The sequence below is a fragment of the Dermacentor variabilis genome, chromosome 3 (genome assembly GCF_050947875.1).
Source record: "Dermacentor variabilis isolate Ectoservices chromosome 3, ASM5094787v1, whole genome shotgun sequence".
NCBI lineage: Eukaryota > Metazoa > Arthropoda > Arachnida > Ixodida > Ixodidae > Dermacentor > Dermacentor variabilis.
The window spans coordinates 100,160,918-100,175,073 of record NC_134570.1 but is presented as its reverse complement, the minus strand read 5'-3'; positions in this window follow the sequence as shown (position 1 = coordinate 100,175,073).

Genomic DNA, 14,156 nt, shown 5'->3' with positions numbered 1-14,156 from the left:
AAAGCACGAGGAAGCCGGGCTGTTGCTTCCCGTCTTGCGAAATGCCGAAGTTTCCCTTGCGGAAATCTTAAAGGGAAGCTGAAACATTTTCCAGAAAAAATGAATGAAGAGCTGTACGTAATGGTTTTCAACCCTCCGAATTCGAATATCGCATCGAAATTGAGTGAAAGAAAGCGCAAACAGCTTTTATTTCAACGAAAAGTGGAGCAGCAGACTGGGGGCAGCTCGCGCGCCTCGTTTCCGCCTGTGATTGGTTGGGCGCCTCGTGACGTCAACAATGGTGCTCGTCCGGACCGACCGCCACCGCTACACATGAAGCAGGGCGCAAGGTGGTTTGGCGCTGTTGTTTTGCCGAGACGGTAATGGTAAATTTCGAGATCTTGCGTTTCTCTTAGGAGTTCAGCGTTGCTCCCTGCATGTACGAGCCGATTGCGAGGAGCCGGCATCTCCAAGAAGCAGAAGATGCCGGTGCAAGCAGTGCTTTCGACGCGAGCGAAGGCGAAGTGTTAGCATTTGCTCGTGTTAGAAATGTTGTTTGGTGAGTATGTTTTTTGCAAAGCTGCTTTCAGTGAGTTCGTTTCCAGAGAAACAACTGTACTGTTATGTTCCTGCATGCCTCCTCTGGGAACGTAAGCGAGGGTGCGATCGTCGGCATTCGTGCGCTACCCCAAAGCTGTCGGGAATCTACACATACGGTTTACATGCGGGAAAAGTTTTCCGGCTCTTGTGGCACGTGTAGTGACCTTGATCAGCGCGCCATCCGCACGCTACTCGTAACCGGAGCCATAAAGGCGGAGAATTCCGTCGGCTACGTGAGACGGCTGGTTTGTCTGTGCGCTAGAGAAGGGCGGGGGGGGGGGGAGGCGCAACGTCATGGCGTGCGCCGGCTTTCAAACACATGCAAGCTTTACATTGCACTACGTTATGGTAGCTGCATGTAGGCTGTTTCACAACACACGTTCGAATAGAAAATTAACCGTGGTTTGCGACAAAACCTGCGTCAAGGCTGAGAGATAAACATGCACCTTCCGTTGAGCGTGCTAACACGAGGGAGCTAGCAGTAAATCAAAATCCAGGTTTGTATGAGTTCGTGTATTCATAAGGTATTCCAAGACCAGTTACCATCCGTCCGCCCGCACCCGCCCCGTCTTTGTGTATTTGTTGCCCCGACCTTTTCGCGCTGCCTTTAGAAAGCCTGCTAGCAGCAAGTCGTACTCTCACTCATTCACGCATTATTGACAAACTCTGGTAATCATTGTCGTCACGGAAGTGGTTAGAACACAGCGCAATTGTTCTTGAGCGCTTGAAGTTCTTTTGATTCACAGCAGCCTCCCACTTAGCTGAAAGCTTGTCTTGCGGGAACTAATGGAACATCGGAGCATCCTCGCGGCCGCTGGTGTTCGTGCAACCGTAGGCTGCACAGAACGCCGGCATGATCGGCCTACCAGTTCAATTGATGCTGCGCACGTCAACTACCACGTTACATACGCACAAACAAAGGAATGCAGGGTCAAGCGAAGCAGATTAAGGCGGCACGTACGCAGAAATAAGCACCGTCAGGGACGGTCGCGGAGAACGGAACACCAGTGCTGACGTCTCTACGCCGCGGTTTCCGGTCTCCACTCCCATCGTCAGCGTCAGCAGCAGCGCGCGGCGCTCGACGGGGGGCGGAGCTACAGTGCAATTTTAACCGACGATTATGTCGCTCCTAAGTGAAAAATCCACCCCAAAAATTTACGTGCATGGTTTATAAGGTTCCCGCATCCGTATATGAGCGTCTTATTGAATTCGACAGACTCGTCAGCTTCCCAGAGGTGGCTAAGGGACTACAGCGTAGCATGGAGAAGTGGTTCGCATGCATGTGCACTGATTGTGTTTATTTGATGGGTGCCCTCCTAGACCCACGGTTTGCCTTCTTGGTGTTCAGCTTCAGCAGCCAAGCATATGCGTTCTGCTTTACTGGGGAGGGGGCCTCTTTTATTAAAGCAGGAGAGTGGCAGCACCATCGCGAAAGCAGACTCTGAAGCAGGGCCAAGCAGACTGATGTTTAAAAACATCTGGCCAAATGAAAATGCCCACGAAGACAATATGTCTGGATCCACTGCAGGGGAAATTTCCCTTTACCTTACAAAGGAAAATTGCGCCGACACAGTCAAGCCACTCACCTATTGGAAAGTGAACGCTAGCCGCTTTCCCTTGCGTTCCCGCCTAACAAGGGCAGTTTTCACTGCGAATTCGACGTTCGCCGACGTGGAACGAGTGTTTTCTACGGAATCCCTGATATTGGCAGCGAAGCGAATTCGGCTCTCAGGCACCTGTTTCGAGCAGTTCATGTTTCTGAAGCGCAACACATAGTTACGTAGAAGGCAATTGTTCTATCTCAGTTTTTTCTTTATTTTTAGAACTAACCGTTGAAGGAGCCGTCATTTACACTTCGAGTTTTCAAAAGTAAACGGGGAAGCGCCCATTTAGCTCATGACATTTTGTTGCCAAAAGATTAATGAATTAAACCAAAATAAAGCTTCTCTTTGCACCTTGCACAGCTTGTGACGTTTATTGCCGCATTTAAAATCACGAGGATACCTAAGCAAAAATAGTCTATGTCGTCATTTTAGCAGTAACAGATTTCAGCTGAAAGAATATTAAAACATCATAAGCCGTTAAAACATGCTGGCCATGCTAACAGTAGAGGTAGCGGGAGAACTGCCCCTATGGGAATTGGTAGGGTCGCTGTACTGCACGAGATATGACTCCAAGCTCCTGTCCTTCGACCTTGGTAACGTGTTTTGCGTATTTTTGCAGTTCTTGACGCGTGTGATGACATAAGACTTATGGTTCGTTCATCGGTAACTCGATAATACTACCAAGATGCCTTTCCTAGGTTGAGGAATTACAGGAATGGAATTGAACTGCCCGGTCATTGCCGGAGTGGGAATGAGCTAAGTTTTTTCATTCCGAGGAATTGAAAGGAATGTAATTGCGGCAAGTTCTAATTTCGCGGAATGGAATCGGAATGGAATGGGGCGCCTACTCCACAACACTGGACCAAAGGGTGCGTGTCATAACACCGAGAGGAAAATAGGCATATGGTACAAAAAAAAAGGTCTGACAGGCCGGAAGTCTTCTGTTTAACACTAGAATTTCAAACTCAGGGGACAGGAGCTGTAGGGCTGTCTTTGCGTTATGACAAATTCTGGATGATATCAGTGTTAGTAAACCACCCCCTCGCGAAGATCAATAGAATCGGAATGAACGATAATTTTGAAATGAACATATCGCTCTGGCGTGAGCAATGTTTCTTGAAATAATATTAGTTCAGAGTTTAATTTAAAGGTCAGACAATGTAAATCTGTATAAGCAGCAAATATCGAATGACAGTTCTATTGCAACAGTCTCAAGGGTCCTATTTTGAGAATAGTATGACAGTAGCAACTACCTTCTCCAAAATGTTCTCCTTGCGAACCCTTACTGGGGGGAGACTTTTTGGACTTATTCTGAAGGCACGTAGAAGAAGCTCGGTTTATTGAGGACTGGTTCCGTTTCTAAGCCCGTGCGTCGAGTTCAGCGTCTGTAGAGACGTGCAAGTCTACGAATGCTCTTCGCCCGGATTTGAGGAAGACTCGCAGGTCTCGTGGCCGTTTCCCGAGGTAACCACGCCAGTGGTATTTTTATGTTTAACTTCTCTATTGGGCGGCCGTGTAGAGGTTACCTGCAGGTTAGCAATTTGGAGACTTACCAACTGATATATACAGTCCCATAGGATCACTACTGACCTCTCCATTGCGTTTACGATTGCTTTTTTACTGCAACGTCAATTGCCTGCGCAATAGTCGGGTCTGTCAGAGAAGGCTGACGTGCTGTTACGTCAGCGTACCCGTGAGCCCTCTCCTTAACAGTGGCAATCGCTCCTCTCCTAGGACATCTCCTCTTGTCAATAATTTACAACAGCTGCATTTATTTCCCTCGAGCAGGGCAGTTTGAATAGTCAGCTGGGTGTGATCCACCACAAAAGCAACCCTCCTTATCTTGGGCTGTACAATCACCGTAGAGTGACTCTCACCACATGTTAAGCAGCGTGAAGGAGACTTACAACCACCAGCACTATGGCCCTAGAGCCAGCAACACGGGCATTGTAGAGGAAGTGACGCCAGCGGATCGACTCTGAAAACTAAAGACCACACTTTAATTTCCGATGGACAAGTAGTTCCGGCAAAAGGCGCAATCACTGGCTCAGTCGGGACTCTCTCTTTGTTCACAACGCGATTGCAGTGGTAAGCAGCTACCACACCTGCCATGCAAAGCTTCTCTAAGGTCTCAGATGGATTTAGTAGCGAGTCGACGCGACACACGACGCCCTTTCTGCATGTGAGTGGGGTGGAATATACGCACTCACCGTGATGGATATAAATGAGGAACACTTCAGCAGCTCCGTTACACATGCCTGGTCTGTCTACTGCAGCGTGCAAAGGCAGTGCGAGCGCCGTGAGCGCGTAAGCCCAGTATTTACAGTAAAATAGCGGTTTTTGAACCTCGACGTGGCGGATCTCCAACAGAATGTAGACACCATACCATGGAACACAGTGTCCATTAACTTCCACCGGGCCACCGTCACGCACCCAGTGAACCGAGTCCGTGACCCCGTCTTTAAGCATGGCGTTACGTCTTGAAGCAACTGCGGTCTGCTGTCTCAAACCATGGCAGTTCTCTTAGTTCTGCTTGGAAGTGCCACCATCTGCCTCTTCAAGCTGTAAGCGGGTTTCTAAGTTTATGGCATTAGATAACAGCATGAAAAGTATTACATCACGGTAGTCATGCTCCATTCGGATGTGCGCTGCGACGTCCCACCTTCGAGATGACGAACACATGACGCGCTTCGGGTGCTTGAGGTAGGCTCAATGCCGTGAAACAATGACGCTACATGCCAACGTCCGTGATAACGGCTCCACCTTCGCCAGCCACATCAAGTGCTTCCGAAAAGCCAGCAGATCCCACGCCCTGCGGGAAGCGATGTCGTGCGAAGCAATGTGCGGGGAGCCTTCCAAGTTAACGAAACGACCATGAGAGCACCAAGACGTAGGCAGCTGTTTGATGACCACATGAAATGCATGTAATGACATTAATCTCATGATGTGTCATTTGTGTTCGTCATACACTCTTGTCATACTATGGCAATTTTGGCACATACCAAGACGTAGGCAACTGTTTTATGACCTATATGACACGAATATATTGAGATTCATGCCATGAGCTATCCTTTATGTTCGTCATACGCTCAGGTCATACTGTGGCAATTTTGGCACTTTACAAATTAGGGAAACGACCATGAGAGCACCAAGATGTAGGCGGCTGCTTCAAGACCTACATGGCACACATATCGTGATATTCGTCATGACCGATGGTTTATCTTCGTCATACACGCTTGTCGTACTGTGCCAATTACAGCAAAGCTGTATAGCGCTAGCGAATTCGTCCGTCTGTCGGTCGCCTGTACGCCGGAAACACCTGCGGGGCAGCTCCATGTGCATGCGCGAAAAAAACAGAGAGAGAGGCCAACTTCACCTAGATGGCACAAGACCTCTTCGTTGCATGACGACGCGCTACCTGGCTGGAAATTTCCTTTGACAATGTTGGCGTTATGAAAACGGTGACGTCACAATCACTGTTGCCTAATCGGAAGCATACCCATTAGGTTCTATGACAATCGGAGCAGTTAGCATGGCGCCATGGATCGGAGTGACAAGGCCTCGTGATATCTAGACGGAGTTGGATGAGCTGCGTCAGTAGTGACGTCGTTGCTCTCCGTTGCAGCCGAGCGCGCGCAGCAGTTTCTCTGCAGCTCCGAAATGTGTAGTCCGCACGTCATACGTACTAATGAGGAGCAGGCAGCTTTCGATCAGAAACGCCGCGAGCAGAACCGGGAACGAGTTCATCTACGCAGTGCCGAGGCTGCAGCCCTACCAGAAAAACACGCTCGTGCAGCTTAGTGCAAGCAGCAACTGCGGACGGAGGATTTGGAAGCCTACCAAGCCCTTTACGAGCATTACATAGGGGCTTAAAAAAACCCAATAAAGTGATCATAATGCATAACGCAGTGAAAAATCAGAAAGGCATAAACAAACATGCGCTCACGAAAACAGGGAACATATCTGGATAAAAGAAGTGTTTTAGAACACGTACACAGGTGGACCACAATGCTCAAAACAATGTAAAAAAGAGTACACTTCTGATAATAATCTATAAACAATCATCACAGAGTAAGCACTTCAGTTTGTTCACAAATGCATCGTAATTATTTTCGGGAACGACTTCTGCAGGTAGTTTATTCCAATGATAAATGGCAAGGAACAATGGCGAATGACGCATAAATTTGGTGTGAGCTATCTTGGGTTGCACTTTGAGGCAGTAGTCTATTGGGGGAAAATGCGATGTGCTGGTTTGATATGAGATTCTTTGAATGGTGAAGTATTGTGATAGAGCTTGTGAAAGTGACATAGCAGGGTGACCAGTCTTTGCTTTTCAAGTGAGCTTAAATTTAGAGATGATTTAATATCTGTGATGCTGAAGTAGCGAGCGTATTTCCATGTGAGAAACTTATATACCTTATTTTGAAGTGATTCCCATTTATGGGCAAGATGAGCTTGATGCGGGTTCGAGATGAAACGGGCATCTTCTAGCTGTGATCTGACTAAAGTTGTGTATGCTAAGAGTTTCGTCGCCTAATTTGCAAAGTACAAGTTAAGCCTAATGAAACTGAGGGCGTTGGATGCTTTGGTGGTTATATATTCAATTTGTTTGTGCCATCTCAAATCAGAAGAAATGTGGACACCTAGGTATTTGATTGTAAGAACTTTTTCAATGACCACGTTGCCGATAGGATAAAACATGGGTACGGTGACTCTAGCCATCGTAAATGTTACAAGTCTCGTTTTCTAAACGTTTATTTCCATATGCCATTGTTCGTACCACTTCGTGATTTTGTCAAGATCCGATTGCAAAGCATTCGTATCATGAGGGTCAGTAATATTTCTGTAAATAACACAGTCGTCCGCAAATAGTCTAATTGTAGAAGTGAGGTTCCTGCTTAGGTCATTCATGTAATTAAGGAACTAAAATTAAACTACAGGAACTAAGGAAATAAAATTAATGAACGGTCAGGATTAACCCTGGGATAAAACAGGGACCGCACGTTACAACTTCGCTGGTTAACCATATGTACTGAGTGCTTGGGCGGTGACTTTTTTGTATATACCGCCACGTGGTAGTGACGTTAAAGAACACAGTTGGCAATACTGTGAAAGACAAAACTAGCTTTGATTGGGCGAACCTGTGCCCACAAAGAAGGGCTACTCTTAAAGCACAACGATAGCGGCGAACATAGTCGGCGATCGTCGAAAATCTGATCGGGTCAAGCGCGTCGGCTTTATACAGCAGTCGTCGAATGTTCCAGACTAATCGTTGGGACCTGCGTGCCTTCCACAAAGTTCTACACAATTCGCGTCACGCGATGAAATAAGATAACGCAAGGTTCGGCGACAACACACAGCGGATAGAAGCATCGATAACTTTCCAGAAACTTCAGATACATGCAGGCGCATCCCGCGCTGTGCGATAACATGTGTTAGGCGGCGAAACGTGGTCGCCCGATAAAGATAAGTACACGTGTCAATACCAAGTTAAGAAAACGACCGTGAGAGCACCAAGAAAGACAGACACTGTAAAAGTGGCAAATTTTTTCCAAGAAAGTCTTCTCATATAAAAGTGCTGGATCCTTCCAGTGGGCAACGTTTTAGCTCAACAGCACTACGTTCCCCACTGACCTGAATGCCATTACTAGATGTGTGGACTTTGCCACGGCGCCCATGATAACGCTGTGAACAGCCGACGCCTTGATTCTATATAAATCCTCGTGACAGCCGCATTGCTGAAACTATCGCCGAGGCTGCCGTTCTTTCGGCACCTGGATTTCACGGTACAGATACCTTTGCTTATGCATCGCCGACGGTACGCGCGGCCACAGAATAACGGGCCGCGTCTGCAAACCCCTTCCCATCTGGTTCAACCGCCAGTGCTGCGTAATATAATCACCTTACTGCTCATGCCGTCTCAACGCCCACCACTTGTGCATTCCACGGCTAGCTAGAGCCAACGTGTGTAGATCCCTGTATTTCCTGCGACCGACCTTCTTACCTGCTCTTCGGTAGGCATCACGCGTCACGCTGCACATCGTGCTGAAGCCTATGCTCGATCTGTATATGTAAGTTAAGATCAAAACGACAAGGCCGGCACCGTGTTGCTCTCACGAAATCCGCCAGCAAGTTGCCCACGAGATTGCGGGCAGCGTTGACTCTAATCGTTGTACGCGGTGAAGCTATCCGGTGACGTGCTCATCCCGCCATATCGCACATATGGCTTTGGTCAGCGTGGGTAGCTGTGCACTGTCATAGCGGACCTCTCTAGCCACTTGTCCTTGTCCACCTGAACCAGCAGCGAACTGCTAGTATGGGCTTATTCCTTCAACGAGCTGACCTGCGTAATTCATTGCGAATCCCACTCTGATCATGCCGTCGTGGCGGAGTGCTCTGCACATGTCTCAAAGTGACGCCGTACGCCCGTTACGGGAGTCCCAGGTGAGCCTTTCTCCATGATTCCCATTTATTCAATCGGTGCGCCTCTTTCGGCCCTCATTATCCCCTCCTCGGATTGTCTGAAGCCATCTGTGCCTAATCAGTAACATATACGCCGCGTATTATGCGAGAGACTGTCTGTAAGGCGGTGGAACACCGTGTGAAAGGAGCGACACTTTAACTAAAGGCGATGAACTAATTATTTCTTGTATGTCGACGGGAACACATCTCGTTCTCCGCTACACTTTCAATATATCGTACATAATTTCTTATATATTTCTTAATCTCTCTCGCACTTAAGTTACTATAGCGAAACATCATAAGAAGCCAACAAACACTGACACCAAGGACAACATAGGGGAATTACTTGTGCTTAATAAACGAAATGAAGAAACGATAAATTAATGGAAATTAAAGTGGATGAAAAAACAACTTCGCGAAATGCGAAGGTTGTGGGTTCGGTTCCCACCTGCGGCAAGTTGTTTTTTCATCCACTTTAATTTCCATTAAATTATCGTTTCTTCACTTCGTTTATTAAGCACAAGTAATTTCCCCTATGTTGTCCTTGGTGTCAGTGTTTGTTGGCTTCTTATGATATGAGTAATAAAAATTGGGCCCCTCGTTTAACCCCCTTTCTTCTCGTTTATTACATAACGAGGGTCTCGAATCCGGCAACATTGATGCCTTCAGGTAGCATATGCGGGTTTATTGACCAGTTGCCTTCACCCAGAAAGATCACGTTCTCGTGACGCCTGCGGCAAGAAGGACGTTCCACGTCCGCCGCCAAGGTCTGTGAGTGGTGGCGCTGGCTAACACTCCCAGGGCTCTACTAGGACACACAACTACCCAAGAAAGTGGATGGGGAAACAGCGCCGCGGTAGCTCAATTGGTAGAGCATCGCACGCGAAATGCGAAGGTTGTGGGTTCGGTTCCAACCTGCGGTAAGTTGTTTTTTCATCCACTTTAATTTCCATTAATTTATCGCTTCTTCATTTCGTTTATTAAGCACAAGTAATTTCCCCTATGTTGCCCTTGGTGTCAGTGTTTGTTGGCTTCTTATGATATGACTAATAAAAATCGGGCCCCTCGGTTAACCCCCTTTCTTCTCGTTTATAGAGAAACATGTGGCTTTACTTACATAGCACGATTACAGAAATTCGCTTCGAGAAGTAGAACTTTATCTTCTTCTCAATTTCCAAGCAGCGAATTGTTTCCAAATGCTCGCATATTATCATTCACGTCTGATTAAAATCGTGAAACTTTGGTTGTGGTAAATAAAGTAGTGAACATAATTTTTTTTTGTCAACGCATAACTAGAAGCCACTCAACCAACCACAATTTTACTCTCCATAGCTTCGGAAGCGCTAACAACGAAAGTTTATTTCAATTCAAGGTCACTTAAATTTATAATTACCCTCCCGGCGAAATAAATATTGCAATTTTAAAACTTGGAACTCCCGTTTAAAGTGCATTTGAGAGGAAGTCATATAGCAATTGAACTAATAATGCGAGTACTTTGTTTGTGTCCTTCGTGTTATGCCTTTAGTGCTTCACTAAAATGTTTCCAAGGGGGATGCTTTGTAGTGTCGAATCCATAATGGTTTTGAGTTTCTTTTGTCTGCTTGACATTGCGTTGAATGCTGGACAATTCTATTCTATTTAGTATGCGTATCTCCTGAATTTGCACATGTATTATTTTCAAAGCGATATCTTTCTTTGGTTCTTCTCCAGACTTTGCGGTTTGTCAGTTTCTGACTGTTTACTGCCTGTGTGGGACGCTGTGTGTCACTAGATGCTGCTAGGCAGTGATTTGAAGTGCCAACGCACAGGCTTATATAATCCATGGGCTTACACTGCTGACCATGTGTGACCAAATCTGTTCAACGTAAAAAGAAATCGTACAGAAACCTAGAGCTATAATGACAGCCTACAAGGTACCTCGAAAACAGTCGCGTAGCCAAAAATTTCGCTCGGCGGGGGGAGGGGGGGGGGCACGTCGCAGCTCAGCCTCCTCCTTATAGAATTTGTCGAGGGACAAAATACAGCCATATTGCATTGCAATTGCCAAAGATGCTGCAAACGAATTTATGAGCGCTACGCACCGTCTAGGCAATCAAAATATGTATTTTTTTCTTGAAACAATATACTCGTATATCCCAAAAGTTGTGCCCAAAATAACTGATATCAATACTTCAATGTGTTTTGTTTATTTAATTAGTAAAGAAAATATCTTACGAACTTTTGAACTATATCAGTTCGAAATCAGCAAAGCAGTGCATGCCGCTGATATGAACAATGTAAGGGCCCTGAATTTAACAAGTTGAGGACAAATTTATTAATGACACTTTGTCATCCAAGAAACTTGTTTACATTTTCGTACATAGGCAACGGCCAGGCAAAAATCCCAATGACGCTGTCCTTCGTTTCAATGTATTGCGCAGGAGGAGCTATCACCGGTCGTGTATTGTAATTGCGCCGAAATTATAGTCGCAACAGAGAACACATATAAAAAGAAGGAGTTCTGCAAAATATACGAGGGCGAGCCCAATGAAAGTGAGCCAATGCGAATATGTGACAAATGTGGCACTTTATTTAAAAGTGATCTCCATGAGCATTGGGACATTTGTTCTACTGATTAACGAGCCGCATGATTCCCATCTCATAAAGCTCCTTGGATTGCTGCTTCAAAAAGTCTGTAACCGACTCCTTCCGGTCATCGATCGGCGCGAATATGGTTCTCTTTAGCTGTTGTTTCAATTTCCCCAAATTGTAGCAGTCGCACGGCGACAGGTCTGGGTTGTATGGCGGATGTTGCAGCGTCTCCCACTTGAACTTTGCCAGTTTTGTGTTAACAACATGAACGAAGTGGAGACGGGCATTGTCGTGGAGCAAGATGACCCCATTCGTCAATTTTCCCCATCGTTTGTTCTTGATTGCGACACGCAGCCAATCCGGCGTTTCACAACATCGTAAACAATTGATAGTGTCTCCAAGGTTAACAATTTGACCAGTAATGGCGCCCGGTGATCGAAAAAAAAATATCAACACCTTTCCGGCGGAAATGACGGACTTTGCTTTTTTCGGGGGTGGTGAATTCGAATGTTTCCAATGTAAGCATTGCCGTCGTGTTTCAGACTCGTGATAGAGGCACCATGATTCATCCCCGGTTACATGTGCAGACAAGAAGTCGTCACCCTCGTTGTGATACGGGATCACATGTGTCAAGGCAGTGCCGAACCTGTCAGTCTTCTGGCGCTGGTTCAAAATCTTGGGCATCCATTGCGCGCACAAGAACCAATAACCGAGATGTTCATGAATTATGGTGTGAACCGATCCGTGCGTGATGTTCGCACGCTCTGCCAGTTCTTCGATGCTTATCATCCGTTCTTGTCTAATCAGCTCCTCAACCATTGCAATTGCGTTGGGGGGGATTGCCCGGTGGCTTTATCCCCGTCTTGGATCGTCTTTGCAACTTTCACGTCCTTCTTCGAACCGTTTTCTCCGATGCTTCACAGTGACCAATGAAATGCAATGTTCAACGCATACGGCAGCCATGCGGCGACTAATTTCTTCTTGGGAAACACGTTCAGCTGTCGAAAACCTCACGACACCACGCTGTTCAACTTTTGGAGCGTCCATTATGTCACGCAACCATGTTCAGCCCAGTGTATGTGAGCATTAAATAACATTTATCCTCACACCTGCGTTTCACTTTTCTAAATGAGAGCTTACCGTGAGTGCTACGTGCACGCCTGGCAGATAATGAACTGAACCATTATTACGCGTGGTGGGCTGGCTCACTTTCATTTGACTCGCCCTCGTACATTAGAAATACGAAGATACAGCTTGATGAAAGGCAAAAAGTGTCGCTGGAAACAAAGTTCACGGCGCGTATTATACACAACACCTCGCAACAATAAAGATATTTAAATATACTGATGTCTCCAGTAAATCTACGTATCCAATAAATAGTCACTGTATATTATGCGTCAAGCAAGGCAAATAAACACGTTGCACAACCAAGATGCTCAAATTAAACCCCCCCCCTCCCTCCACTCCCCCTGATGCATCGCGCGCGATAGGAAGCGGCGCGCTTCATGCCAGCTTTTCTCCCTTGCGTACACAAAACTGAGCCACCATCGTCGTCTCACCCATGCCACTCCTCCTCCCCCTTCGCTTTCATTCGCACAAACAGCATGCGTCACATGGTCACATTATACGAAACATGAGGGCGACGGCGACGGCAGGAATGTGCCTGGAGTGTCCTTATAATTGCTATGGTAATAATATAATAAGGGTATCGGGCAACTGAAGCGTCCCGTGGCCCTTTACTTTCCGCAAAAGAAGTAACGAAATCGAACTTTCAGCTTGCGGCAATTTGCTGCGCCGCCACAATGTCTTTTTTTTTTTGTAGGGCCGGAGCACCGAAATGAAAAAAAAAACGCAAAGGAAACTATGTTGGTCACAATCGAATGCCTACTTTGGGCACCTAATGTGGCTACCGAAGGAATATCGAAGAAAACGTGAGGGCCCACAGAGAACCAGACGCATGCCACTCGGTATACTACACCGGTGAGACAATACTCTCCGGAGAGTTTGTGCTCGAGCTAACGCGTTGCAAGCCGTCCAGTCCCCACAGTGATAGCGGCGAGCGACCATTGTTTCTTTTACTCGTCCGCTATCGAGAAAGCATCCTAAACTCTGCCAGGCGAAAATCCACTCGGCCAGACGAAAACGACCGCGTACCGAAGGGCGCCACGCGGTCGTCGGAGCAACCCGAGAAAAACGCATGCGCTCTGTATGGCTCGGGCAGCCCGCGATTATCGAGAACAAGAAAATTGAAGAACCTCAATGTGTACTCGCGATTCAATGTCGAATTAGAAAAATAAATAAGAACCTAGTTACCTTTGTTCGCTTTAGTGTCTTGACATGGATGCTTTGGCGCAGTGGAAATGTTGATATTCTTTTCTTTGACATGACGGCACAAATGTAACATCACAACGCTTCGCCTCATCGAACCTCGTTGCATGCTTTGCCAACTTGTCTGATAGTGTGTTGATTTGGCTTCTCTCATTGTATGGTCCGATGTACGACTTTAGAAAAGTTAATGGACATTTGACGTCAAATATTTATAACAACATTAAACCCACAAAGTTCCGGTACAGAAATCTAAAACGCGACCTTGGAAATGTCAATGCACCTTTCATATCAAAAGTTTATGAAAACTTTACACCCATAATGTATAGAAATTGAAATCCATGCGCTCCGTATATTACGCGGCCTCCGTGAGATGCCGCGACGACCCCTCTCGCCATTAAAGCACCCTTGAAACTTTGTTCTCAGATGGGTCTCCTTGCGTGATGTGTCTCCTGGTGCATGGCCGTTGCCAGGAAATCCAGCCTGAGTTTGCAATGTTCGCGCTGAAATTTCTTTTCGAGTGTGAAAAAGACCCCATTGTAGACAAAATCCGGAATTATTTCCGGTGCCGGAGGTGCTTTTAGTCGGCGGTGCGTGACAGCCCGGAAAAATTTT